At 38.4% G+C, this 25,614-nt stretch overlaps 1 protein-coding gene and 1 long non-coding RNA gene across 7 annotated transcripts in view; one reads left to right on the forward strand and one right to left on the reverse strand.

The window, feature by feature from the left end:
* Positions 1 to 25,614, reverse strand: part of LOC134539703 (rho GTPase-activating protein 23) — a 492,628-nt gene that overhangs the window by 324,198 nt on the left and 142,816 nt on the right. The gene's annotated exons all lie outside the window — the stretch shown is intronic.
* LOC134539352 (uncharacterized) lies at positions 19,312 to 20,309 on the forward strand. Of its 2 annotated transcripts, XR_010076297.1 has the most exons (3): positions 19,312 to 19,406; positions 19,793 to 19,945; positions 20,153 to 20,309. It is a non-coding gene; the product is annotated as an uncharacterized LOC134539352 (long non-coding RNA). The 2 variants fall into 2 exon arrangements; XR_010076296.1 differs by lacking the exon at positions 20,153 to 20,309 and having other exon boundaries at positions 19,793 to 19,946.

Raw genomic sequence — 25,614 nt, forward strand, 5'->3', positions numbered from 1 at the left:
CACCTCTGCTACGTACATTCGGTCAAATGTAACCCACTCATTGGCTGCTGTCTTGTGAGACGTCCAAACGTAGCAGCCTGTGATTCGATAAAGCTTTGGTTGGGTGTTTCTTATTGGCGCAGAGTTACCCAGGTGAGTTGTGAGCTAATAGTAGAGACAGGACTGAGGTATAACTAAGTATTTGTATTTTAGTCTATCGCGAAATGAATTCGCGAATCTTCCCGGTCTCCGCCGATAAGGTACACACTCTCTGACCAGGCGGGCTGACCAGGGCTGACACCGAAAACACGCACGTACCGCATTCTGTGATCTCGAGCTAACATGCGGCGTGTGTTTCGTCGTGATCCGCTCAACTTGTTGAAGCGAAACGCGGGGCACATCAATTGGCGGAAAAAAAAAAAAAAAAAGCGAAATTACTGACGTTCAAACCTCAACAGTAGGCAACCAGCAATGCCGTCACAATTATTATTTTTTTGCAGTCGCTGTGATTTCTGGACTGAACCAGTCGATTAGCCTTATTTTGTCGTGACCTACGGCAAGAGGTGTGGCTGAGAAAGTAACAAAATTTATTAATATTGCGTCATTTTACCTGCACGTGCAGCGCTATCTATCAGGTAAACCAGTTTTATTTTTCGTACGGTAACGCAACCTGAGGTCGTTTGCCAAGCTACTAATATTTTAGTTGAAGAGTGGTTTTTTTCGTACTTTTTACACATTTAACCACCAATTAAAAAAATTATATATTTTAATTCGGGATTCCCACTTTCTTCAACCAATTTTCCTGAGGTTTCCCTATTTTCCCTGGCCCATCCCGACTTCCCTGTTCATCGGTGTATTTGGCACGCTGCAGATGTATTACAATGCACATTATTATAAAAAACACACGATTAAATGTACATAAAGTGCAGAATTGGCTGTAAAATATCTTCCTGCAAAATATACAGTTTACACTGTTTCCATTTTCTTTAACGCTAGATACATAACCAGCCAGCATTGCCAGTCTGACTAGTATAGTAAATTTTCGTAAAAATCAGATGCGAATATTAACAGCACACACTTTTATGATTAGTATACATAACATTTTTAAGACATGAAGATACTGCATTGTATGGAGGAAAAAATAATGAAGTGATATTTTTGGATTACTTAAATATTGCCAATTTCCCTGTATTTTCCAGATTTTTAACACATAATTTCAATTCCCTGAGTTTTCCTTGCTAAAGATTTTTTTCTGGTTGTAGGAATCCTGAAAAAACGCGGGTATTAACAAATCAAATGTAATACGTTTATTTGCAGACTCAAATTCTGAACCTACATAACAGTCAGAAATACTTATTAAGATACAATTAACTCATATTATGACCTTGAAAAATGTCTTGGAAAAGCTTAATTTTGTAAAAGAATGTTCCAGTTCTTAAATTTAATAGCAACATAAGCGTTGTCGAAGGTTGGTTCAAGGTCACACAGTGTAACTCAAACCGTTTTATAAAAGTATACTGCTTTGTTGTTTTCTCGCTTGTAGCGAGAAAGAATGGCACTTACCCCAATACGTAGAGGGTGAACCTGTAAACTTTATTTGGCAACAGGATGGAGCCCTTCCTCACTGAAATATCTCTATACGAGAGTGGTTGAACGTTGAAGTCCCTGACCGTTGGATTGGTCGTAATGGTCGAGACGATAGAGCTCTTTTTTGCTGGCCTCCACGTTCACCTGACAATCAATTTTTTTTTTTCTTTGGGGATTTATACAAGATTGTGTCTACGTGCCGCTACCTAATGATTTTCTAGAGTTGTGACACAGAACTGAAGCGGCTATTGCTTCCATTACTCCGAATGTGTTAACCAAAGTGTGGGAAGAATTGGAACTTTAGGCTGGATGTGTGCACATATTGAACATTTGTAAAAATATTAAAAAAAACTAGGTGAGTTTACCTTTAATTTGATGTATGATTTGTTGTGAATAGTCTAAATTAAAATTCTATAATATACCATTGAAACTGGGACCTTATTTTATGGACATCCTGTATTTTCCTTCACAAATGATTTACCATGGGTTCTAACCAAGAAATAACAGTTTAAATTTTTGAACAATGCATTATATTCCAGAAACAACAAGCCACTCCATGCTTAGCTGTGATTGGCTGGCACTGACCGAGTCTCGCAACTACACTCGCAGTTTACTATTGGTACATGTATTATATATATACATATACATACGTATTTGCAGCCTGAATTAGCTTACGTTACTCCGCCAAGCCGGCGGCCACTCCATACTTAGTAACCCTCCCCCCCTCCCCCAACCCAAAAAAAAACTTAAGCCACAAACAAGTTCTTGGTCGTTCCTTTTACGAATGCAGTCACAACCAATCCCAAATGCAAATATTTAATTCAAGGCGGTATGTTAATACAAACGTGATGGTAATATTTTACTCTTTTTTTCTTCTGTTAATGCATCTTGAATAGTGATCGCGTGGTAATATTACCTCGTATTCTAAGTAAATGCATAATCATATTTTTTCTTTCAATTTACACGATTATGGTGTTTAAGCATTCGTAAATATGTGTTTCGAACAGGACAGTAAACGTATAGCACTGCAAAACAAAACAAAATCACGTATATTAGGCCTATAGAAAATGCGGTTATACATTTTTGAAGTTAAAAAGAAAAAAACTTTAACATGTTCGTGGAAGGATAAACATTTCAACTGTATATATGACAGACGACCAATATTAATACGGGGTAAAGGGGTGAAGCGCTTACGTCACGCAACGCTAATTGCATGACGTGCCACGGTTTAATCCGCCAAGCCCGCCAAAGCTATTGCTGCTCCGAACTGTAATTTACTTGCAAATGAATTTCCGATGTGCATGATTTAAAACGTATTCATACCCAAACATAAATATGTATAGGCCTGCATCCGTTATTTATTTGTCTTTTTACATCATGTCTATAAACAAGTTATCAGATGATTATTTCATTGTATATTTTCATAATTTCCAAGTCATCTACAATTCATGCAGTGTTTGTCAGGTATAGATTTCCGATACACCAATTACTTGCCATTTGCAACAACAACAAAATCTATTTAAAAAAGTAACCAGCTGCAAACTGGAAAAAAAAATAAAGGGGGCATGCTTTGGATGGATAATCTTATAAGTAGGCCTACTACTACAAGTTGTAGTTCTTGTTTGAACACCAACTAACCTGTTAATTTTTTTTGCAGAAATATTTTTTACGTGTATTTTTTTTTCTGTATCTCACCCCCTCCCTCTTCGGAAGGAGATGTATCAGCTACCCGTCCCGCTACTCAAGGATACGTCCTTGAAAACTATCGCGAGGCAATGCTTCACAGTCTGGCCGTGTTGTACAAGAGCCGCGCCGACAGCTCGCACAGCTTGCCGCCCCAGGTTTACACAGCGTGTTGATTCAAGACTGCACTCGACCACACTCGACTACACTCGACTACACTCGACAGCTCTGTAGACACGCGCGCCTCTCCTCCACACATAGGCGAGCAGTTGCTACCGCTCTCAACCAAGCTGCGTTCACAATATTTAAAAACAAATAAAAAAAAGATGCCAGTACTTCTGTACACGCCTTACTTGACGTGATAAATAACTAACTTTAAAACTTAAAACAATACAAATACTGGAGTGATATTATAAATACGTTTGGTTAAGTATAAATTCAAGCGAATTAAAATAACATAAATGCATACTCAGTATGCAATATTAATATTAACACGTGTATGAAATTAATTATTTAATTTTGTAAAATAATCGAGATCATTTTAATTAATAATGAAAATTAATAACTATCATGAATATTTATTATAATGTATTCATTTTTTTATTTATTAAATAATGTGATAGTTAATAATGTAAAAAAAATTATGCGTACAGGACATATCCTCACTTACATAAATACACTTCTAAAAGTTTATAAACAGAATTTATATCACTAATATTCACAATAAATATTTTTTTTAATTAAATGAACCAGTATTAAACATCAATCACTAAAGTATGTGAATTTAAAGCACATACATAATTTTTATATGTATTTAGCCTTTTTTTCATCCTGTCAATCTTTGTTGCATGCTGCGCGCGCATCGTAAAATTCCATTCTCATCATTTTTTTTCCATAACGCGCCTAAAGAAGTGTAACTTAAAATGTAAACCTAAGAGATTGCATAGTAGACTGTGCAACACCACATCCACTATATCGATTCACGATTGAATTTGTATGTGTTAATTAAAGCCAATGAAAACTCGTTTTTATCTAACATCTGCTGGCGGTGTTATTAAATAATTCTAATAAGTTCGATTCTCCCGCGGAAGCTAACAACCAACTTGCAAATACTACTTTTCAACTCGTAAATTACATTACATTTAGACACTGTACAGCAGCAGTTTAAAAAAAAAATGCGGCTAGAACCCAGAAGCCAAGCAACTGTCACACTTAGCAATTACCTCACATAATCGTATAATGTTTTTCCCCAAATACAGTGTTACATAAATGAGCAAACTCTGAAAAATGGCACCATCCTTCGAATAGTAAAATATATATTTGCCTTTGGTCTGTGGTGGGAAACTCTTTATAATTATTATATATACAAATACATACATACATACATACATACACACACAAATTATAAGTGTCCAGCAAAACCTACAAACAGAATTTCCAAACCTTTCCCTCAAGGTATTTCATAATTTTTTTGCTGACGAAAATGTGTAATAAATTGACAAAAAACAACAAATCAAAATATTTGCACTTTTTGCTAATACTGCTATTGTCACAACTTATTTACATATCATTCCATGACCTTATAAATGTTTTTACACGGTAACAAAAATTTAGTAAACCATGCATCAAGATACGTTTCTTTCATAACACATCGACATATCACCACGTAAGCAATTCTGTCCCTGCACCAAAAAATATATAATCATATATAATTATATTTTAAATCAAATACTGAACCCAAAATACAATAAACAGGTAATGGGTTGGCGATACAGGATACGCTTTTGACGATTCTATTTCAATTCCCTGAATCTATAACATATATTTCCCTGACTACTTCACTTTTCCTTCTAAGCGCCCTGAAATTGTATGGATTACAAGATGGTTGGCAGTTCTGCATCTATCTCGTCTTTTTTTTTCGCTGCGAGGTTTAGAGAAGACTAGAAACAGATGATAAACAGGCTTGCTCGTTTACGCAACAGAGCGTAAGCAAACGAAGAGACACACACTCTCCAGCTAAATGCACTTTCACAAAGTTTCTGTGTTCCAGCTCCAAGGGCAGTGCTCGACGTACCGAGCGTTTAACACCGGCCCGACGATTGTAAGGTCGTGTATTCACCAAGCAACCGCTGACGCGCAACGCGTTGATCAACACGTAGTATAGCATGTTGAGTAACGAGAGGAACTTTTGTTGAGCGACGTTGTCTGCACTGTTGGAAATTACAGCATTACTGACTTTCCAACGAATAATTCACCTCAAATTAACGAAGAGTCCTTTGTAATTTCGGATATTTTTAGCTCATTTTAACTTATTTCAAAGAAAAAAAAATATTGTAATTTATTTCGTTCTAAGATTTCGTTGCTATATGGGATTTTCTTGTGTGATTTTACAGCCAAATTGTTTTCACATGTCTTTATTTATTTTTGTTTGGAGCCCTAATTTATGGTAAAACAATTTCATTTTTTTTAACTACACACACTACTATTTATTTCTGTACAATCAGTTATCATTAATGAAAATACCTAAACGACAAAACAACCCCCAACGAATTCTGTCAAGTCGTTCAGATTCTATTATTGTTTTTATATTCCTCGTCGTTCACGCAAGATGTGGCCTTTCCTATCCTCTTAAAGGCCAAAGTAAAAATAAAATGGGTGCGTTAAAAAGAGACGATTGGTGACGTTGTGGCGGTATATGTGGTGGTATATGTGGTGGTATGAACAAATATTTCGGACGGTATACATCACACAGTTGCTAAGTTATATAACACGTGTTTATCGGTTAATAGTGCGAAGAGAATAAAACTTTAACGATGTAATTTAAGTATAATAAGTGCGAATTGGTGTGGGATTTAGGTGGCAGGTTTGCTTTTAACATAGTCGAGTGTTTTGAAAAGCCAAACTTTTAAAAGTTGACTATTAACGTAAACCATAACTGAGGTTAGGAACTGTTACTTATAACAGTTTTATTTTGATGCACACTGTCACAACACTGACCAAAAAAAAATTTACTGTATCTTTAAATTAAATAATTCCCAAACAAATCGGCCAACACTTTCAATGTCTGAGACATGAACGTTAAATAATTAAATATTTATGTTATCAGTCAAATAATAATTATGTTTTATGAAAATTTGTTTATCCAACAAATGCATTGACTGCTGTTGGCCCTGTGACGTCACTGACCCATACCGTGGCTCGCAAGTCTCGTGAATTATAACGAAACGAGGTCCATCATGTTGGTTCGTTATCATCGAATACTGCGCGTGTTTCGTGTATTACGGCTGGACACACGCGGAATCAGACAGTCTGCTAGCGACGACGTTGGAGCAGTCATTCCATGTTGTCGCCTCGTGTCTGATCGCGACAGTTCTGTGGCGTTGTGCCAGGTCAGATCCTGTGCGCACTGCCTGCATGTGAATACGTGTAAGCCAACTACTACTAGACAGGGGCGTAACTAGAATAGTTTCCACCCAGGGCAAGATATCCCTCCCCCCCCCCACGCCATTTTTTAACCCTACAAACTCCCGACAACACCACATATCGCCACCACACATTAATTCCACTATACCAAATATTTAGAATGCAACATAAGATGGTAAATAAATAGATTTTTTTAAAACACCGCAAGTTTGATAGTACGCAAAAATAGCAGTATTTAAACATTTGACTATATACGTATATTTCAACACAAATAATTCAGTTCGTCTGCCTTCCCACAATTTTATTTTGTGTTCTAATACTACGTTATCAAGTAAATATATATAGTAAAAATTACTCTACCAGTTAACCGCCGCCCCCCCCCCCCCCCCCCCCCCCCCCAAATATCTGCGTCCCTGCTATCAGACCAAATGTCGTGCCTCATTCTGTGTGTGTCCTGCCTAATAACGAATGTCTCCGCCAGTGTTCATTATCACACGCTAGACCTCTGGCGGCGGAGTTGGGGGGGGGGGGGGGGGGGGGGGGTAGAAGGAGGACAGGGCCATAACCCGGGACGCCCAGGGCAGGGTTGCCAAATTAACTGCTTTCCCTTTCCCCAGGCGTACATCAAGCCTTCTCTACGAGACACGTCCAGCAGGGAACGATTTATTGTCCGGCCTTATCTGCTTCGGCGGGATTCTCGAGGGAATATAAATACCGGTTGTGCGGCGCCTTTAATAAATTAACGACCCGCGAACCCCCACCCCGAATTCAGAGGCGCGACTGACTCCCACGAAGGTTATCTGCCACTGCTATTTGCATGCGAATCCATCAATTTCATCACCGAATTTCTCTTAAATTGTACAGAATTAACTTCCAAGACGCAGAGATCGCCATGAATTATGACGGGAAAATAATAATAATAAGCGAAACATGATTATTTTACAACTTAGCATTAGCCGAGTTGCTTGTAGGTTCTCTCTCCACGCTTCGATAAAATATAATAAAAAAAAACGATATTGTAGGACACAAACATATAACTTCCAAGTCTGTCAGTGCTATAAAGCAAGCAAACAAACAAAAAACTTAATGTAAGTGAACTAATTTTCAAGTTTTGCATTTAAAAAATAAAAGGAACTACTGAACGTGATTTACTGTCAACAACGCGATGTCTAATCATATACAGATACCTTCCTTGCGTGGAGAGCTGCAGAACAAGCAAATATGTATGGAATTATGTAGACTTACATATAACAAATTGCATAGTATCGACCCGAATGTTTCTATTCATGGCCTAAATTGGGTCACACATGGTGTAAATATTATTTGTGAGATATTTTTTATTTATTTTACAACAATTTAGTAAATAAGCATAATATTGTATTTGTTTAAAGCAGAAAAAAACCGAGTAAACCAAGAAAAGTGCACACTAGATAGTTTATCAAAATTTACCAACGTTTGAAACATTAAAAAACATAGATGTGTAAAATATAGTATTATAAATGGAGATAAGAAGTAAGGGAGCTGGTGTATGCAATATTTGCCATGTTAATACTTGAAGTCAAAATGAAATCATCCCTCAACACCCCTTTTCCCATCTGCATAACAAAACAATGTTTTTGGTTATAATGAAGATGGACGCTAATTTCTATCAGATGTGTTGGAATTGTGTCCGTTTAGTAATATTCACTACATGATGGCATTTTTTTGATTCTTCATAGCTAGTTCTCATCAAGCTATTAAACAAATTTACAGCATATTAGCCTTTATATAGGTACGACTTGTATTGCATCCAATTGCTAACCAATTAACTTCAACTTCAGAACAGACAAATCCACAGCATTAGCCTCCATGGTATTACTAAAACTACGCTTTAGTCATTATTACTAAATTCATCTGGTGCCACAGTAGAAATAGAAAATAAATAATTACTTACGGAGGCAAACCAGCCATCTTGGACTATTTTTCGCCCATTCCTCCGTCGCTTGAAACATGGTCTCAGCGAGAACGAAATGGCCACAACGTTAAACTAACGCAAACCACTTCATCGTCCGTTACTTCGCAAAGCGGGTCTAAAAGGTGGTATTTACCGCAAACCACAGTTCCGTAACAGTTACAAAACCACCTGCGGTTGGAATCTCCCCACGTCCAATCGCCCCTGGCAGAATTGTGTGTGTGCCTACCTAACACACTTACGTCGAAATTGTAACAGATACCTTATAGAACCTTCACATTAACTACTTCCATCGAAACAAGTAGCAAACTACCCACGATGAGGAACATTCTGAAACGTCACACCTCCATATCGCAAGTGCCAGCCAAATTCTGTGCTAAGTGTTCCGAGTTCGAATCCCGCCTAATAAATGACTACGTGCGTGGCTTTCTTTGCTAGAGCATTTGATTCCGATCAGATAGTAACACCCCTCCCCTGTTAACGATAGTAAACGAGTGACGAACAAGCGTATTTATTCAAATTAATGTAACAATAGTACCTATAGAATCTTGATTGAAACAAATCCCTACACGTTAATCATCTGCTAAACGCTCTAAACTAGGTACAGAAGTTAAAAATACCTAAAATTACACATTAAGACGATCCAAATACTCGTTCTAGCTACGGCGTTTTACTGCAAATTAATTTAAATAGAAACGTATTTAATTTACAAGTTGTAAAGCATTAGCTACATTTTATTTGTTGATGTTTCTTTAATATTTAGTTTGAGGTTGTGCGAGTTACGAGCCCACAGCATCCGAGCTTGGTGGTGGGGCTACCACAAGGGAGATTAGATAAGTAATCAACAAAAGATTAATTGTATTTTGAAGCTGGTTTTGTTGAAGTATTAGTTGTTTTTGGATTCTTGCTCAATAAAACACATTTACTAGAGTGTAGTCTCCTTAAATAAGAGATTATTGTATACGTATCGCTGACGGTGGGGTCATAAAAGATGGTATATGTAATAAAACAATTCAGGGAAGTAAAATAACTCGGCCATTGTCTACGGTTTATTTATCACGAGAAAATGTTACTTTTTGATGGACGTCCAATCTTATCTTATTGGCTCTTATTGGCATATTTAACTCTGCCTTGAGGGAATACGCGCTGCAAAACCGAAATTTCATGATTTGCCCAAAAACAACTACACCAGTAAAATTATTTCTTCCAATCAAAAGAGTGGTTTTTAGACTAAACAGACGAATAAAATTTAAGCAATAGATGATTATCCATTGCTATGGCATAAAAAAAACTCAGAATCATAAGAAAAAAATCAAAATCCTGGATAAATCCAATCTTGTTGTCTGAATCGAATATTGGTCGTCTCGAATACATCTCACTCCGTTAGCTCGCTCGATTTAAATGGGAGTTTTTTGCACTACAAAGTGAATAATTTTACGCGTGTGTAACCTATTACAATGGAAAACACTGCACAATGAAGTAAGTTATCAAGAACATCTGCAAAGGCGTCTTAGTTAACAGAGTTCACACGAAACAAAATTGAATGAACTCGGTGCATAGGCTGTTTCAGGAGTACATTAAGATTGGGAAAATGTTTAGGTAAGAATAAATCACTACGCAAGGAGAGTCAATATCCGTGGCACGAAATCAGTTGAAAAGACTGTCGCCTTTGTGAAAATGGTCCTGGGTTCGCGTGATGAAATTCTGGGCGAGCCTGTTGTTTTGTGCCATTTTTTGAATATGTAGAAAGCTCCCTCATCAGCAGTGTCATGTGCGTTGCATGCACTTGGTTTAAATAACCATGCAAGCCACAGCTCGTCATTGATGTACCTCAGAACCAAACCAACATTAAGTCTAATTGGGAAAATATTACAGAAGAATTGGAAAAAATTATGCTTTTTTCAATGAAATTGTGTTTTCCAACGATCTTCACATGCGTTTGACCGGAGAGGAGCAACTCGTGATTAATTTCTTACAAACCTGGAATCTTTCCAACAGCCACATGGTTCGATTTAGGCTCTTATAACTATCGCTGTATGCTTCAGGAAAAATACTTCGGCTGGCATGTCATGGTTTAGTAGAAAACAGTGGCTGTTTAGTAGAAAACAGGAGCAATCCATTCCCCTCCTAGAACTTAAAAAAAATACAGCCTAGATTTTCAGTGCTTGCCAGTGGTGAGTACATCTAGCTTCGGTAAAATACACTGATAATACGAAACTCGCACAGGAACATATAGGCAACCGTTTTAATAAAAGGTTCCCTGTGTGAGGTTAGAAACTGGTTTCAACGGATTCTAGCGCACGTTTCGCAATCACTGATACAATTTTTACGGCAAAATTATTAGAGACAGCATCACCCTCGCACAAAAATATGAACTGTCTTTCTAATATTCTCAAATACTTTTAAAGTTTACTTTTAAAGTTTTTATTTTATTTCTTGTCATGACCATTAAAATGTACAAAATGTATTCCACAATAGTTTCGCTGTCATAAAGTTTAATTTGGCACACAACGCTTGGTACGACCCCCGATGATCACAAATTGACTATATACGAGTTAATTAATGGCGCCGGACACGGGTCCGCCAGCTAGACAAAATTAAAGAAAAAGATAGCTCTGCGCATGCGCATGATTTTGGCAACAGGACGGAAACAAATGACACCAAAATCTGTTCGCTGAACATAAGGGACTGGCAGTGTCCTATCCTGCACTAGGGATACAGGTGTAGTATATTCAACACCTAAACACTTACAATTGTCTCTTGAAATACTGGCCATAGTGTATTATCCATTATCGATTGCAGTTAATTTCATTTCGAGCGCAATAACATGATTAGTGAACTATCCATGCATCAACTGTCTATTGCATGCGCCCCATGTTTTTCGTATTAAACCTTACAATTTAATTCATTGGTGTTAAAAATAAAAGAACAACTTCTTATGACAATCTGTATGGAGGTATAAATGTTTACGGGGCGAGGAGAAATTATTTTATACTGTTTAGTCCGTTTTAAAAACTTTTTTGACAATATTATTTCTATTTTTTTTTTGTGTGTGAAATATTTCAATTTATTTTATTTAATTAAAAATATCAATAAGTACATATTGCAAAGGAAATTTGTGAATGTGAATTTTAAATAACTATAAAATTACTTGTAAAGTTAAAAATGAGGAGCGCTTGTAATAGATAAACGTATACGTAAGGAGACCAGCCGTAACGAACGCACCAAACGACAGCGCGTGTCAAATTCAATGAAACGCCATCTATCGACGAAATTCTTAACTAAACTGATATCGGCGCCTTTAGTTATTTTCTCTAGTCGCCGTGAGCTTTGTTAGGCTGACGGGTCTCACCAAGGAGAAGGATAGGAAGTTGCCAGACCTTACTATATGACCGTGTGGCGGACATTTCTCCTACCCATGTATGCGTAATACAGGCACCGCCTGCGAGTGCTTCGTTATGCATCCCGCAACACTGTACTGTTCTGCTCGTAGGCTAATGCCACGAATGTGGGGGCTTTGCTAAACAAAACCAAATAAAAATCTGTAACGAAAGAACAAACAAACTGAAATGAAAGAGAGTTAATATTTGCATTGTCACCCAGTTCTAAGCTATGCTCATGGTTTCAAGTCTCTAGCTCATCGGGAAGTTATTTTAAAATCGATAGCAAACCTGGCAAACAGACAAGAAAGCGAGTTAATTAAAACGTTTCAAAATCACCAACTTTGTACTTAAGCTCATATTGCCTTGAGGTGCAGATAGGCTGTTCATTTCTTCGGGTTTGTAGGTACTTGAAACAAATTTTTCTTCTGTTGAAAAAGATTCCACCGCAACGCAAAAATTACTACCCGCGCAAAGAAACACGAACCGCAGATTGTTTTGACAGACGTTGTATATAAAAAAAAAGTTTGCACCACCACTGCAGGTAAAGTGCCAGTATATAACGAAAGCAAACCAGGCATGGGACATTAACCAACCGCGAGAGCGCATTCCATGCTTGTGAACCTGTCACACGGAGTGCTACATAGCAGAGGTCTGCGACGGGAACCACATTGAACCACACGGCGAGTCACCTCCCACCTTTCATCACTGCTGGGATCTACAACACCCGCAAACATTATCCACCCGGGGAAAATAAAGAAAAGTTAACTGCATTACCTTTCCGGGAAATTTCGCTGCGGGATGTGGCATTTGGCATTCTGCAAGGTGGTTTTCCCCCGCCTTAAAATCTCATTTTACGTTCCGGCTGGTGCGGTATTGCTGAAACACTGAACGAGGTGGTTGTCGAAACAAAAAAGAAAAGAAAAAATCGCTGGTTGGCGACCGCGAATAAACTCGCCAATTTCGACGGACGGCACTTGCAATTTGAGTGAAAAACGAATAATCACACACAAAAAAAAACCGGTGCCGAGTAATGGATTCTCGCTACGACAAGAAAACCAAACCTACACTACTACTTTGCCAAACGAACAAGACACAGAGGGCAGAGTTTAAAGGGCGTGTTGAAAGTCATTCGAATAAGCGAAACGATTACACACAAAGTTAAAAGTTACACCCGAGTTTTGTACCTTTGTACCTTGGTATCACTAACAGTTTACCAAAGTAATGCTTCAAAATAACTAGTTGTATTTTTTTTTTCGTGCGTAAAACTTAACTGCATGTAAAACTAGCAGTGTAAGCTAAAGATACACATATAAACTCGAAAGTTTTGCGGATTCATTTGAAGGCTAATTAAACACCAAAAAAACTTGTATGTTTCCATGCCCCGATGAAATACTAACCAATAAAAAAACATCAACTGAACTGTCAGTTCACGCTCAAATCATTCAAGATAAGAATGTGTGCTTTCAAGGACAACAGCTACAAACGCGGCTTCCGAATACACATATATTTATTTTTGAGGGTATGCATTTTTACATAAATTCTCGTGTTAAACTGTTATTTCATTAAACGTTGCATGTAACTATTAGAGTTCAATATTTGAGACCATTCATTTGCAAGTATTCAAAGGCAAATCCAATAATTTCATTTCATTTCATTTCATGTTTTGCAACTGCATCCTTTCTTTGTAACGACAGCTCTGTACGAAACGATTTCCTGGAGCTGTCCCTGTCCAGCTATACATTAACTTCCCTTCGTTTTCAAGAATCACTTAGTACTTGTGTCTTTTGATGTGTAACATCTTAGCTCTCTTAATACGGCATTTGGTGGGAGCAAATTCATTAACACGACGGACACCCTTGAGGTGGATCATCCGAACCAAATTCATAAAAACAAAGACAAACTGTATATGCATTTTTAACAAGATTGGCAGTATTATAATAAAATTCCCGTCGAGAATCAGGTTCTGAGCCGGGGTTTAGAATTTTTTTTAAAGTCTTTTTTTTTAGTTTTTATCGAAGTCGTTTCGTTGTATAGTTTAGGTTTAACTTTTCGCTCAGCAATCAGAATGATTCAATAGTCGACGTAGCTCCTCCGGCAGCGAATTCTAGCGGCGAGTGCGGAAACTACGTGTGGTCCGCGTCCTGAAACGTAGTTGAAAACATATTATTTAAAAGAATTACATGTTAAATTTCGCGTCGCGAGTTTCGTATTGTTACGAAACGTAAGTAGGGCCGCGGCGCGCAGGTACACAGCTGGCTGACATCATGTGGCCGCCGCAACGTGAGACGTGCCACGCGCGTCTGGTAGATTACAAGAGTCGCTATTTTCCCCCCTCCTTCCCTCCGCTCCCCGCGCGGCGCTGTTAGCTTGACATCTGACACCTGACAGCTGGGGAGTTCCGCGCGCCGCCACGCGAGCTGCCGACGCCTTTCGAGAGACTTCTGCCGTCGGGTCGGCGCGGAATGATGCGACAGGCCCCAGCCGCGCTCGTCACTTCTAGAAGTGGCACCTGGGACTATATAAGCCCGGGACGCCGGCCTTCGAGGCATTTGAGAGTTCAGTTCCGGAGTGATCATGCCGCGCATGCGGCGGAGCGGCGAAGTCCCTGGACGAAGAGTTCAGTTCCGGTGCGAGTGTCTGGGCGATAGTGCCGCGGGTGTGGCGAGAGTCCCGAGCGAAGTTCCGTGCGAAGCATCGAGCGGATCCTCGACGAAGGGAAGTGCGACGGCGGCGGCGGAGTGCGGTGACGGAGTCCCGCGACGGAGGTCCACGAGGGGAAGCCTACATCTCACGTAGTTTCGGTTCCCTACCATGTTCATGCAACTTCGGATTTCGCTCAAAAATTTAAATTAAAAAAATCGAAGGGTTAGGTTAGGTTAGGTTAGGTCAGTCACAAAATGCTTGTTTTCATTGGAAACTTCTGATTTAGCGGCTGAAGTGGCGTTAATACCAAAACACAAAACTTCGGAAATCTTCGGAAATTCTTGCAGGGAACCGAAACTACCTGAGTTGTAGGCTTCCCGTCCACGAGGGGTGCTGCGGCGAGAGTTGCGCCAGAGGTGCGGCCCAGCGAGGTGTGCGGTGTGTAAAAAAGAGTGACTGAGGAGTAAACATTTTAAAGTGTAATTGATTATTAGGCATTTTTAGAAGATTATTTGTAGTGATGTAAATATTGGCAATCAATAAAACTGTGTAGTAAAGTCTTTAATTGGGATATCCATTTACGAACCCAGAAGTTTTACCACGACGATTTATTTTTAATAAATCGTAACAGTATTATAAGTGTATTCGCAGCATGAGAACACGTGTATTCGCTCGTTACCGAGGTTAGAAAGTTGCAAAATTCTGGCGTGTACCGAAACACCGAAAAGGAGAGTCACGGTAAGCATGTAATGGCTATTCTGAGCCGCCTCACACGAGATCGAAGAGCAGCTCGAGAGGGAACGAGAAGAGTGCCGTGTTCTTTTCTACCGAGTGCACGAGACAGTTCTGCTGAAAAGAAGGCGGGTGGGGCGAGGGGGGAAGGGGGTGGTAAACATCAAGATAAGAAAAGGTGTTGGCGCAGACGAGCGTAATTCGCAGAAAACTGGCATAATGGCGGCCTTGTCGAACCCGCGGCAGTTCCGTGAAGTGAGCCTCCCCGCCTGCGCTGTGCCCGCGCTGCTTTGCACACGGCCCCGAACAAGGAACACAGAAGTAACCAAGAGACTTCACTACCACCTTAACCATCATTCTTTTTTTTTTCCTTCTCTGAAACGGTCACTAACGATTCCGACACTACCAACCACACAGCATGAAACAAAAGAAATTTAGTTTTGATATGGACGATATCAGGATCTAGGCCAGACATGGGCAAACCTTTAAAGGGAGGGCCAAATAAAATTAAAAAAAAATTATCTAGGCGGGCCGGAAAAAAAATTGAACGAAACACATTTTTATAAGTGATAAGCTTTATTTTTAAATCACACAAAACTATTATGCTACAATGTTTAAAAAAACTTAGAAAAAAGTTACAATAATTGATTATTCTTTAGAAAGAGTATGAAGGCGTATGTGACAGATGAAACTGTAACCGAGCTTCTGAAAGTTGTTCGTTATCCGGTATAGGAACTGGGATGAGTTGATTCGCAGTAGCTTTGAATATATATACTGTATAGAAGTCGCGAGTGGATAGGATTTACTCTACGTTTTTCAGGAGCGTATGATGAGCAGCTTGGGAACTTCACCGCTGCAGTGCGCTGCCGTAACGCCTTGTATCGTCTTAGTTGTTATTTACACGTTAGAGCGGAGCACTGTCGCCCGCTGTCATTCCCCACATCCCCCATCCATCATTCACTGCAGCTCAAGGTCGTTCAACAGGAAGGGGAAGGGGTGTTTGAAGAGTTCGACACTTGTCCGCTAGGGACCACCACAAGTCGATGCCCTAGAGATGGTGGCGATTGCGGCGGTGAATTAACCATCTACCTCAAACCGTATTAGAAATTTTAACCTAGTCTGGCGACTTCTATACAGTATATATATTCAAAGGCAGTAGTGAAGCTAAATGGTGGTCATGGTTATTTGATGCGATAATGCCGTACTTGAAACGCAATGAGAAGAAAACCCGTTATTATATTCTAGCTATGTGTGATTGTAGAGGTTTTCAAAACCATGTCATGGGCCGGATTGACTACCCCGAAGGACCACACTTGGCCCGAAGGGCCGTACTTTGCCCACGAATGATCTAGGCTATCACCGAATTCTTCGGGTTCAGGATCTAGCGCCATTTAATACATTTAATAATTTTAATAAAATGTCATCGAATTTGTATTTTTCATGTCTTGATATTCATGACATTAAAGATCTAAAATAATGTCAGGTGAACATATTTTGTTCCACAATACTTAAACATATTTGGCTCCTAAAATCGCGATATTAAGTTAAATAAATGCTTTAACTAATGCAATACACACATGCTGGCTTTATTGAAACTGGTAGCAAATTATACAGCATATATATAACGTTTACCAAGTACGCCCAATTCCTTGACATTTAGGCGCTACACGTCTATATAGCTATGAATCCTATTTTTTTTTAATACGTGAGACAGACATATGCAAAACACGATATTCTGTCGAGCGCGATTAAAAAATACAAGGACACCAACGTGACGGTGTAGCATTCGTTGATTCACAAATTTAATTATATAAAAAAAAAAGCTAATTGGATTTTTCAACGTTGAAATGTTGTTCTAGTTAAAATAAACATAATAAGTAGAGACCTGAAAAATTCGCGGGTTCATTTGGTGTTATGCTAAAATTCAAATAATTATACCTTAGTGCGGCTTCTGCCATTGGTTCACTGTTAATCTGGAGGACTGAGGGCCAATTAGAGACCCTCACTCATAGAAGTGTCGAATCGCAGGTTACCCAGTCGAGACGACTCACAAGTCAGCAGCCAATGAACAGTTGGCATTTGCCCGAGTGTGTAGAGGAAATTGGAGTCTATCCTGAAGTTCATTGAACCCGCAAATTTTTCCGGTCTCTAATAATAAGAAAGGAAAATGGCAGATTATTTTCTCAGAAGACACATTAAAAATTAATTATAATTGAGCTCTGAATGTTAATATTGTTCTGGTGTTGGTGGAGAAGAATCGTTGCGTGTACAATAGGCGCATCGTAGTCCCTACCTAGTGCCAGAGCCCCCTGGTCCAACATGTGCGAAGCATTCCAGCCAGAAGGCGCACCGCCAGCTTCTCTGACCGGCCACGCAGTCCCGCCTGGACTTGGCGATGCCTCAAGTATATTGGAAAGGGGCCTTAAGAGGCCTATACAGACAGTCTTCAGGACGTGATTGTAGGGCCTTTTGCTAAGAATAACTTGCAGCTTCCCATTACAGATAACACTGTCATTTTTTTTTGCGTGCATAAGGAAAGGATGAATGGGTCGATCTATGATTTTTATAATGCTTTTAAAAATTCGTAACATAGGTAAAAATATTTCCGAATGTGTGGTTTTACGCAGCTGTTTTATGTATCGTGTGTAATGCATACAAAAAAAGTAGAAACACACAACGATAGAGTATTAATCGTTGATTAAAATGGTGTAAAAAAATACATAGGTCACCGCTGAAAAACTCCCAGAATTCTTCTACGACGAAAAGCATTTCCGCACATTTATTCTACCGGGAAGTGTCTCCCTCGCGCGGCGTATTCTTCAGCCGGCGACTGGAGCCGAGGAGTGGGGCTAGCGGCTGCTGTGAAGGCAGCGGAGGGGAAGTTCGTCTGACGGCTGCTCGGTCGCCTTATCAGCGCGTCGGGGTATCGGATATCGCGATAAGCACATGTATTCGCAGGAATAGTGTCTACCACTGAGGCCGCCTGGTCGGGAAGGGTCATTCCATGCCAAATCAACCAGAAAATAATAATTTTTGGCATCACCATCTCAGAATTAAAAAAAACTCGGCAAATTAGCAGTAGGTGTGCAGAAAAGTGCATTAGCAAAGTTAAAGCCCCCTGTGAATAATACTTTTTATACAGCAGGGTTGCCAACTTGTGGAAAAAGTGGAATTTTTGCTGCGCGAGGTCCAATAAAAATATTTGTAACTTCCTTTGTAGTTGAGTGAGAACCTTGAAGTAGGGCTCAATAGAAAGCTAGAAAAGTGTCCTTTGAGATAAAAATAAGTTTTACGAATTTTAGAAGAAATTTGTTTCAAGGTCATGGTCATGTAACATGTGACCTTGAAAATTTTTGAAAAGTATATTTTTGAAAAATGTGAAAAAATTATATGTTATGAAGTGCGTTATTGGTCTAAGTGACATAAGTTTCATTTTGGGATGGATCTGGGATCAAACACTAGAACATTGTGAATTAGGCCATGTTCACTAAAACTACTCTAGTAAGGCATTAACACAATTCCACTTTTTCCACAAATTGGCAACCCTGCTGTATAAAAAGTATTATTCACAGGGGGCTGTAACTTTGAGAATTCACTTTCCTGAACCTGTACTGTTAAAGCCCTAAGTTTCATTGAATTCGGTGATGGTGATGTCAGCAGGTGTGTGAAATGGCATTGAATGACCCGGAAGTAATAATTTCTAGGATTCAGGCAGTTATTCCCAGAGAAAACCTCAACCATTCTACGCCCACCATATCGCGCGGCGAGAAGACTCAGTAAGGCATACTCGGAGCCAAGTGGAGGTTACCTGTAGGCGGAAAAAGTTGAGCTACTGTTATTTTTACCCCTTGTTAGATCGATATTTGGCTTTGTAACAGCATCGAGAAGTACTATTATATGCACGATTTCTTTTTCAAGGATGGGGTTAAAAAGAAACTGGAGAAAATAAAGAAGAATCATCTTTATATTTATGCAACAAGAAAGAAAAATGAAGCTACTCATCTCAAAGCATACTGGAGTCAAAGGTCAGTTTGTTTTGTAATATGTCATACAAAATACAGATTGCGTTCATTAGCCTGCGTAGTCGAAACTTAGTCTACCTTGTGATCTCTCACCTCCAACACCTTCCCCACCATAATATTGAGTTATCTTAGATGAACAGTCGCATATTGAAAAGTTTATTTAAAATATATAGGTTAAATATGTATGTTTATAATATGTAAAGCATCCATAAGTTATTAGTTTGGACAGACTGAGCTCCCTGTTGGGAAGGGGGAGGGGCGGAAACAAACTCTGGCTCCTCACAGTCAAAGCATATAATATGTGTTTGTATTAACGTTGTAGTATTAACCTTTAAAATGTGTAATGTGTACATTTTTTATTTGGCACTGAATTATCAATTTATTCACAGGAATAAAACTATACCTAAACAAAACCATGTCAATGAAGAATTGGAAAACCAGAGCCTATCAAGAATTCACTGCAGCCATCAAGAACTGATTGAAAACGAAATAACTTCCGGAGTGCATGAAGTAGTGTACTATGAAGAAAGCTATCCGGCAAAGTGAGTAACTGTTTACATTTTATTTAAAACAAATCTAAGTTATTATTTTAGAGAAAGTAAGATTGGCAACACAAACAGTTCTATTAATTTAACAAATATGTTTTGGCCAAAATATACATAAGATTTTTGGTCTGTTCAGTGTAAGGTCATTTATTGCACAAAAATAAAGAAGTCGGTATTAAAAAGGATAAATTTTATGCATTGCAGGAAAAAATTTAAACTTGATAGCTGCAGTTATCAAGTTCCGGAAGGTAGAGACTCACGATGACACCTTGGCAGCCAGGGAGTAAAAACGGCACAAGAAATTTCTTCAAGAGAAAATGACACATCAGATGAAGAGAATAACTACTCTGTAACCAATGTCCTGCTCAATGAAGATGGGCAGTGTATGTAAGTCCCTTAGCCCACTTTAAAAATAAGTTAATTACAAAGTGTTTTTAATACATGCTATTTTTCTTTCTTCAACTATTTCCTGAAAAATTGTTTACTTTTTTTTCCTTCGTATCATTTGCACACGGTCGGGTAGTTATAATATTACACGAAACTAGACATTCTTTCGAAACTATATTTCTATCTAAATAAATCAATATAAATAGTTAAATGTTATTGCTACTGTAATGTGGCTCTTTCAGCTCTACAGCCATGTCTTACACAGAAATGCAACCGCCTCTGAAACTATTTGAGATGGAAGCAGGATGTTCTTTCTGGTCAACCACCGAAGGAGCCATTGACATTCCATATGAGCTGGTGGACAGGAATGAGCCAACTGTAGACAGTAGATGTATCAACAATTCAGAGACAAGCAATCAGGTTAGCTGAATAACAATTATATTGCTTTTAATTATATTGACCTGTTAAAAAATTACAGTTAAGTTATAATTTAACTTTACGAATATACTTCAATTGAAAAATTACACAACTACTCAAACTACATAAATGTTTTTATCAGAAATTTCACTAAAAACAGGGCAAAAAAATGAATACAGTAAAAAATCTTATCCCCATTTAGTGACAATAGACAGCATATTTTACTGACCTTACTTAAAAGTGATACACCATCCCCAGTTAAAACATAAACAGCATTCATAAGAACACTGATTTAAGCACTGAAAATGTTTATATTGTAGCAAGACTTTTCAAAGTATGCATCATACATTGGACAAAAAACTATTAAAGATACTACAGATACTATAAGTACTTTTACTGCTATCAATATTCCTGTTTTATTCGTAACTAGGGAAAAAATAATATATACATATTTTATGCACATAGAAATATAACATGATTTTAGGTACATTAATAGATATAAGTTATTCAAAAATAATATATTTATGAATGATTTCAGCCGAACAGTTTATTCATTACTCCAAGAAAATATCAACATTTGGATGAATATATTGAACATGTAAAGGAAGACAACGGTTTGATACTAGAAAAGCAGCAAAAATCCACTATGGTCCTCAATGTCAACAGCCTGACATGGATCCAGAAACATTTGAGGAACAGATTCAAGCTTTCCTCAGTAGGTTACAACTAACACAAGAGGACCGTCAACAGTTAGAGAGAGACACAATTCTCCAGGCAGGAAGCGGAAAATGGCTTGAAACACATAGAAAAATTCTAACAGCTTAGAATTTCGGGAAAGTCTGTCGTAGACGTGCATTAACAAGCTGCGTTAACTTAGTTCGCAGAATTGTTTATACCTCCGATATTTTGAACGTGCCTGCAATTTATCATGGTAAAAGGTTTGAGGTGATGGCTATAGAACTAGAAAAACAAGAAGGAATATAAGGTTGGAAAAAGTGGACTCTTCATTGACAAGGAATTGCCTTTCTTGGGTGCCACTCCGGAAGGTGTTATTGGAGAAAAGGGTCTTGCAGAAGTTAAGTGTCCATCATCTGCAATTGAAAAAGATGTTACTGCAGCAGTTAAACAAGGGAACATCCGATATATGAGTTCGAAGGAGATGAACTGAAACTGAAAAAACACATTCATATTTTTATCAAGTTCAGGGACAGCTGCACATTTCAGAGAGGGAATATTGCATTTTTAGTGTTTGGACATCAGTGGAAAAAGAGATGGCAATATTTCGAATTGAAAGGGATGACAATTTTTGTAAACAAGAGATGGAACCACATCTTAAAAAATTATATTATAACTGCATTTTGCCAGAACTGGTGGACCCTAGGCATACGAGGAGCATGGAAATTCGAGACCCTCCATACATTATTGACGCTATTGAAAAAAGAGCAAGAAAAAAATTTGCTGCTGTCAAGACTTGTTCAGCTGCTCATTAATTACCTCTGTAGCGTATCTTCTTAAAAAATGTGGGAATATAATATGTATTTTTTCTTAAAGTATTTATTGCGATATGACATTATTATATAAGAAAATTTAAACTCAGTGCGCTGTTAAATTATGCTTGTAAAAGCAGACCATCTAAATTTACTCAACTGTATCCATAAACTCATATGTTTATTGTTTTTGTGGTGTGCAAATGTGTTCAAATTCAATTATATTTGATTAAATAAGATGTATTTGTACAACTTCATACATTAACTTTTTTTTTCTTCAGAAAAGCCAAAAATAATTTGTACAGATAAATCGATGATTGTTATTTTCTGAACAGTTATTGGGTGGAGATGCATACAAATATTTTAAACAGCAAATTGTAAACAATCTAAACATGAAAAAAATACAAGGTAGAAAAAATAACATGATTCTGTGCCGTATTGAAAATGCATTTTGGCACAATTATCATTACCACACTTCTTTTTAAAATCAATAATAATTGATATTGACAATGTTGCAAATATTCTATTTCTAAAGGAATAAAGAGTTAAAAATACATGATATGACATGCTAAGTTATCGCGTCATTATTTCAAAAAAAACTATTCACAAACAACTGGTTTGTTTACGTTTGGAATAAAAACTGTGAACACTAGTCACACACCGTAAAAGCCACACATCTTCCTGTATACTCACTTCATGTTATAGAATGGGGAAAGTCCGGGTGAACAAAATTACGATTTTTGCCTAATAACGTCACCATGTTTCGGATGACTTAAGACGACTTGTTCCGTAATTTTTTAAACTTCAAATACAATTTGCAGCAACAAATAGTACCTGTGACTATGTTATATGACTTCGTTGAGCAAAGAGATGCATTTCAACCTGTTGTTGAAACAAACATATTTTTATGTAGGAATGTTTGTTAACTGATTGTTTCATCAGTGCACGCTTCAATTCGTTTGTAGTCGTATGATAAATTGTAGTTTAGTACGTACATTTAAATCTAATACGTATTTTATGATGAACGAAATTATATATATATATATATATATATATATATATATATATATATATATATATATATATATATATTACCGGAAGGGTGAAAAATCATGTAAACTGTTGATTAGTTATTTCTGAAACCCAGTAATAATATAACTACGTTCGTACATAGTATAAAATTGAAAATTTGGAAAATATTATTCTTTATTTGATTGTAATCATATTACTTTCTTGCTGGTGGACACGTAATAGCACACAACTTGAAGGATAACCAGACCCAATTGTATAACTGAATTATTAATTATTATATAACTCAAGTCAAAACTTAATTATTTAAGTAAATCATTGCTTGCCAATAATTGGCACAAATCAATTTTAATTTCTTAGTCAGCAAGGTTTAAAACTACAAACGAAAAATTTCCCAGCAAGGAAGTGTGCATGTGTCCGCGTATGCGTACCTGTGTTGTTTATGCTTAGGTATGCGCACTTGCTATGCTATGTATGCATTATTTTTGACTAGGTAACACGTAGGCCTACATATTTCCGACTATGATATTAAAATATGTAATATTTTTTGGTTAAATATAACGGAAAATGCATTTGATTCGTTATATGGATATGAGTTTCGTAGTTATGACAGCTCCATAGAACTTGCAATGAAAGTTCGGCGCAGCTCCGAAAGCTTGGAAAATGAGAGATCTCTGAGAATAAATACTCCAGCCAATAGTCTTCTCTAGTGTAAATAACCTGGCCAGGGGAGAGAATTGGAAGGTTGGTGGGCAATGCGCTCAACACAACGCCAAGTGCGGCCTTTATCCACTGACGTATAGTAAATAACTGTGCCTCGAAGGTAACGCGACACCGCGACAACACGAGACTCGAGGACAGAGCGATAGCGGGTACGGAACACCGCGATCTTTCCTAAAAGACACTGTAAGCTGGAATGACGGCGGGGTGGAAAGTGTTTCCCCCACTCCGCCTCCCAGTCGAAGTGACGCGCCGCCAAGATAACCAATCCACGTCTCCTCCTTCCAGCTTTGTCCCGCCCACCTTGCACGATGCCGTAAGCGCAGAACCCGCTGGCGGAGTTGCGCCCTGTCTGTATAGGCCTCTTAAGGAGCCCGCCTCGTCAAGGGTGTATGTGTGTTAGTGAGGCGGGATGATAAGCGCGACGCTCGCTGGTGCTTCTAGCGCGGTGTCTCCTGTGAACTGGCGTGCAGTCTTCTCGTCGTGCACAGGACAACTGTTTAATTTGAGCGGTGACTGTAACATTACATTGCGGAGATATGAAGATAAATGTGTAATGCAAGTCCCTTAAGTGCTTCAAAGAATCTGTACCGGTTGTTTTGCGTCTAAAAATTACTCTGAAAACACGCATTTTAGACATTTTCACTCTTCTAAAAATACAGTTTAAAAACTTAATCCGAAATCAAAAGTGTTTTTTCGGTCCTCAGCGAAATCTTAAATGCTTTTCGTGAGCAGACCCCACTCGGATATCTTGGGTAGTTTTGAAATCGCGTTGTTTTTCCTGAAGCTCTGCACACCGCGTGTGTGTGTGCCCTAGTGGGCGGAGGCATTCACGGGAGGCCTGGGGTTACAGAACATCCCCCTGATGAAAAGACCGGAACATTTTTAAATAAACCCTCGGAAACAAATTTTTTTAAGCCAACAACTATTTAACATTAGACCATTATTTTTCTAATTTCTCTTTTAAATTTTTTTTAAGTGAAACTGATTTGCGAGGCTGCTACAATTTTCTAGCGTTAAGAAAATTCCGATCGCATGAGGGGACTATTTAGGTACGTGGTGTGGAACCGGTAGAGGAGGAGAGTGCTTTCAGCTGCGACGCCACTCAAGCGCATGCGCTTAGTGATCGAATGGGAAGACGACAAGGAGAAAGGGGGTGGGGATAGGTATGTAGCTTATCATGCTATATGCTAGTTGTAGCGGCCTGAAGGGGAGACGTTTGGGAGAGGTAGAAATGACGCAGCAGTGATGATACGGAATTCTCGTAACGCTGCTTGTGTTTGTCTACTCCTAAGTTTTTTTTTTGACGTAACAACGTCTAATAAATCGATGAACGCCGGCTGCACGCACGAAAAAGTGTCCCGTTACGCACATTGTCCCGTTACGCTGCGTCCCGTTACGCTCATTGTACGCTTGCGCGGTATCTATCTCTCATCCACTCGATTGGAACAACCATCGATTTGACTTTTTCGAGGCACATTAAACTTGAAACACTCCCATTCGTTTCCTATTTTTCCTATCATCGTTCTATCCTTAACAGAATAACACAGATTGGAAGAAGTTAAATAGCAAACATGTATAAAAGTTATAGTTAAAATAATCACTTCGTTAAAGTAATAAACAAAT

Source organism: Bacillus rossius, chromosome 15 (genome assembly GCF_032445375.1).
Source record: "Bacillus rossius redtenbacheri isolate Brsri chromosome 15, Brsri_v3, whole genome shotgun sequence".
In the NCBI taxonomy this organism is placed as follows: Eukaryota; Metazoa; Arthropoda; class Insecta; order Phasmatodea; family Bacillidae; genus Bacillus; species Bacillus rossius.